Here is a 5,600-nt window from a genome sequence, read left to right as displayed (position 1 = left end):
CCATATTAGCTGATGAACCAGAGTTTGCTTTCTCTTCTCTGCCTTCTCCAGTTGCAGTATATGGAATTGGCTTCTGTATTTGACCCCTTTGTCTGAAACAATGAGGGTTTAGTGTAGAAGAAGAGATGATGTACTTAATTAGAAATTAAGTGATTGTTTTGTTCCTATAGTACTACATGTCCTCAATTTCAGACTTGGGATAACTTGCAGTATTTTGAAACTGGACAGTAATTTCTTTGATTGCTAAACCACATTTTGATAAGTTTTTTTGTCTGGTTTGTGTAGCATGATACATTATTCAGTTCAGAAGTCATCTGGTAGTTTTATGTTTTGAATTCTCCGCTGTTCTACTTTATATTACAGAATCACTAGGTTGGGAGAGACTTTCAAGCTCATTGAATCCGAGCCATGCCCTAATATCTCAACTAAACCTGAGTGCCACATCCAGTTTTTTTTTAAACACATCCAGGGATGGTGACTCCACCACTCTGTTAAATTATTTAACTTAGGAGTTTCTGTGACTGTTTTGAAAATGAAATTGTTTTGATTATTGAAAATATTTACTTTCCTGTTTAAGAAACAGTGACCCACTCCTGCTAAATGGTGAACAGCTTTCATTGTTCTAATGACTTTTCCTGTCTCAAGTTGTGAGGAATACTTGAGTGAACGCTCTTTAAATGTAATTTCAGAATTCTGTAAGCATCAGCTCCTCTCTATGCCTAACAGTAACAGTAAGCTTAAGCAATGTTATTAGTAAGTACTCTGAATCTCTGGCAACACCATCATGACTAATGGGCTCAAAAAGATAGTTGATTCTTATTCCTTCATGTGGAATCTTGATTCTACTAGATCAAGTAACCTATTTACAGGGTTTGACCAAAACATTTTCATATATTCTAAACCTTAAGTAATGTGTTATATTTTATAATTGTCACCTTATGTCCCAAGTGCTAATACTGGCAGGTGAATTCTCTACTGCCATATGTAGCAAATATCCTCTTGCTACTTAGGCAATCAAAGCTTATATATTTTTCCAAATATTTGTTAGCCATATGCATTTTATATAGTCACTTATTTTCTTATAAATACTCAGGGAACACGGCAAAAACTGACAGACTGTCTTAAAAAATATATCATTTTGCCTAGTTTAAACATGAACTTTTATAAAGTGAGCAATATTGTTACATGTGAGTCTGATTTTCAAAATTCTTTCAGAATATTGCATATCCAAAGATGAGTAAGAGCTATGTCTAGCATTTCTCTTGTCAGATAATGTTATAGTTTCTCCTTCATATAATTGTAATTCCATAAGCTAATTAATAATTTTTGCAAATTAAACTGGTAGAGGGTACAGATGAATTTTATTCCAGTGCTGATTAACAGCATGGTCTAATGTTACTTGATTAAGTGTGTTCTGTGCTTGTTTAGAAAGGACAGATAGACTGTGTCACTTGCAGCATGAGCAAATTGCTAGTCAGATCATTGTTCTGTTTTTCAAAAAGCAATCATGAGAGATAAAACCTGATCTTTTCATTATGTTGCAAGTGAGATTAATGAACAAGCAAAAATGGAGAAAGTGCTTTCTTTAGAGACTACAGCACTGTCTAGCAAGTATAAATAAATGGGATGTATGTAAGTTCGGCCTCAAACTATGGATAATTTAGCCTTGACTTGATCTCTTTGTGTTGCCATTCTAAAAATAGAATTAATCTATTAAAGATGCTGAATGCAAGCAATCTTTATCCTTTTATTCATCCGTGTAATATGTTAGAGAATAAGACTGGATATAAAAAGTAGAATATTTAGTGATACATATGTATACATATATATGTGTACATGTGTATTTACACATATATAACTGTACATGTGATAGACAACTGCATACTTGGTGTCCTCTGCTTTTTGTGTAATTGTTGGTACTTTCATCCAAAGAAGATCCTGTTTTTTAACTCTAGTGCCACTTGTGTCATTTTGGATAGATAGTTGTTCCTAAGTATTGCTTGATGCTAATAGGCCTTGCAACACCCCGTACAGAGCTGTGACGTGATGGGTGCAGGTTTGTTTAACAAGAGTAACCACAGTAACAGGTGTATGTTTCTGTAGATACAGGAATCTCAGGCAACTTAATGTTCACAGAGTGGTGCAGCAGAGAACAGAAGAGTGCTGGAATTAGGAGACAGAGGTGCTGCATTAGATGTTACAGGTGGCAGGAATCAATATATGTGTTTAATTTGGGGTTTTTTTAAGTGCTGCAATGATAAAGGCTATTTTGTTGTTTTAGAATTAAAAAAAAAAAATTACCTGTGAAATGCAGCTGTATTTCTATCATGGACTTATGGGCATTGACCTTGACTGTTTTATTCTTAATAGGATAGAATCAGTCTGTTCCACTATAGTAGTTCAAATCTGTACACCATGTGTAGTTCTGTAACTCAGAAGAAAAAAAGTGGGTATCATGAAACCATTCCACAAAATTTGCCCTTTTTGATTAATACACAGGCTATTTATAGTTCTACAAAGCACTTTTAGGTGTGCCTTTTTGCCCTGGAGTCTGAGTTAACTGACTGTAATGTTGTGTATTGTGTGTTGTATAGCAAGATTAGTAGAAACCTGCATTTCTTTTAAATGGGAACTGTCTACAGTTTAAAACACCTTTGTACTGGGCTGGTGAGATTAAAATTCTGGGAGAAACCAGGGCCACTTTTATTATTAACCCTTGAATGAGAATGAATGGGGTAAAGATGGGGGGAGAACCTGTGTGTAGACTGGTGGGAGAAGACAGAAAGCCATGCTGTTTTTTCACTGAAGAACAAAGTACCAATAATTGTATAACCTGGAAAGGATATGTAGACTCAGTGCCTTTAGGTGCTAATTCTTTTGCCTACTGAGTGCTAGGTGGATGCTATAATGTTGGAGATATCACTTTATAAAAGGAGAAACTTCCAGTTGGAAGTAAATGCCATTGCCAGTTAGAGAATGGGAGGAAATAGGGATACAGCTATCCGACAGTTTCGAACACATGCATTTCCTTGAAGGTGCTGCCTTTCATTGTCCAAGTAGGAGCATTGCAGCAGTCCTACTTGAGTCAATGCTGTAGAGCTCAGTACTGGCTGTAAATGCCTTTTGCATCCTTTTCAAAAGCAGGTTGCTCTAAAGCCAGACACTTATACTAGTAATTCTTCCTGCTTTCTTTCATGTCTAATACTGAATATGTAACTGAATTCCATTCAAGACACAGATAGCTGGAATATAAGAAATTCTGGGATCCAAATTCAGTGTTATGAATATCTATAATGTCAAGTATTCGAAGGATTTAATTAAATCCTTATGCATAGTTGAATACCTCCTGAATTTCATTTCAGTTTCAATCAAGCATCTGCAAATGGAGTTGGTGTAATCGCAGGTTTTGTGACATTTCATAAAGGATTTTTTTAGCAGTCTAAATCAGCTACAAGGTTTGAGAATACTTCTTCATTGCAGCTCTCCAAGTTCAGTAGAACAAGATGAGTTGTATTTCATGAGAAGTCAAACTGATAAGATGTTTTAGGAGAGGAAGTTGTTCAAGGAGTAAAAGATCCTAAAGTTGTCATTCAGCAATAATCAAACAAAAAGTTAAGATTTGATGTTTGAGGTTTTTGTGTTTTTCTGCAACTGCAAGGAATCAGACTCAGATTTCCATTTCCTTGGGGAGCTGTGGGCTCCGAAGTGCTTGTGTCTTTTAAACAAGCCACGCATCTCCAAAAAAGGCAAATATGTCATAGGAATGACATTTTAACATAAGCTGTGTTTTTCTGCATTAAAGTTTCTCGTGGAACAGCACAAGTTCTCTTATCTGCACCCTCTTATGGTAGAAGTAGACAGTTTTGCATAACCACTTCTGCATGCTAAGTTATCCTATTGGTCTTGAATACAGATAAAAATATGACTACATAAGAAATAGAATTCAAGAAATTGGATTGTGCTCTTTGGTCAATAATGAAATTGAAAAGCTTTGCTTGCAGATATGTCCAAATGATGTGGAACTGATGCGGTTCAAATGTGGTTAGTTTCCCTGAGGAACCCTGAGCAATGATGATGCCTCAGAGAGATGATGTGAAAGAGTGGCTGTACCATGGAAATATATTGAAAAGGCAATGAAATGAAAGGATCTGCAGTTTGAATTGCTACTTTCTCTACTTTATGCATCAAGGTTTTTTACGCTGATTAATTCACTCCCCAGCTATGATTCATTTAATAGCATACCCAGCCACTGCTTTCGTGTTTTGGAATACTGACTGCAGAGCTACTATTTTGGTCTGCAGAGCAGGCTTTCTGTTTTGTGAATTGTGCACCATTTATACCAAGTTTCACCTCTAGAAAGACAAGAAGAGTGTTACTTTTCACTTCAGTAAACTGATGTGCTTAAAGAAGATCACAAGCACTCCTCTATAATCGAAGATGTTTTACTGAAGCATCATTATTTCTGATTTTAATTACTAGGGAAATTGTGATCTATTTCACAGCACATCTTAGTTGAGGATAGATTATGTGCAGTCCATGGCTACAGTTTCCCTTCAGAATCTTTGACCTAGACCATGTCTCTAAATTCAGTGTTTTTAAGCCAGGCTTTTATTAAAAAGAGAAATGCTGTCTTCCCTTTCATCCTCTGCCATGTATTTTGTCCTGTCCTTGGAGCTGTTGCCAAGGGAGCACACAGTACGCTGGAGCAAGGAGCTATGCTGATTGAAAGTGAACTAGATTTTATGGTTTTCTTTTTACTTCTTAGTTCCATCCAAGTGAGTTTCCTGACAAACTCACCATGCAGCTGCACAAATGCTGGCACTAAGACAAGAGAAGCAGCATTGTGACACTGCTTAGGGGATGGGGAAGGAGCTTGCTCCTTTAGGTAGCTGTGCGCTCCACTGAAGCACATGCCTTGTTTTCTGGCATTAAAGAATTGAAGTGGTTGTCACTTGTGACTATTATCTCTTTTGTCTGGGAAACTTCAGTGGTTTGGAAGTGTCTCTCACCTTTTCTAGTGTCACTGCTATGCTTTCCCTGGGAGGTCCATTATACCAGGGCTCTATGGCTGATGCACAGTGAAGCAAGGCAGTTGAAAACTTCCTTTCCTGAAAGTAAAGATCTGTTGTTACTGTGTGAGGGGAAGAGGCATCTTGTGTGCACAGGCATTTTACCTCATTCCTGCAGCAATATTTAGCCACTCACAGTGATGCTGAGGAGCTTTAAAGAGACAAAGCAAGCAAGCTGGCCTCCAGGAGAGAGAAGCTCTGCTGTTAATGGTATTGCAGATACCATTTTTTATTGATTTCAGTAGTTCAGTCATTGGTTGCTAATACACAGATTTCTTGTATTAGACATTTTTCTTGCCTGTTGATTATTGTTCCCTATCATCATAAAACTTTAATTCTAAAAGCATCCAGCTCTTAAAGGAAACAATTTAATGCCAGTGTTCTAGGCATACAAATTAACTTCCACAGCCCAAGATGCATGTTTGAGTCAGGCCTCTCAGTTCATATTCCGGTAAGGATTGTTGCTGCTGCTTCTCCTTTGTTCAGAGATAGTTTATTCCAACTCTTTGATTTTCTTAGTGGGATTTTAGT

Source organism: Pyrgilauda ruficollis, unplaced genomic scaffold (genome assembly GCF_017590135.1).
Source record: "Pyrgilauda ruficollis isolate IOZ18807 unplaced genomic scaffold, ASM1759013v1 scaffold3, whole genome shotgun sequence".
NCBI lineage: Eukaryota > Metazoa > Chordata > Aves > Passeriformes > Passeridae > Pyrgilauda > Pyrgilauda ruficollis.
This window is presented reverse-complemented; position numbering follows the sequence as displayed.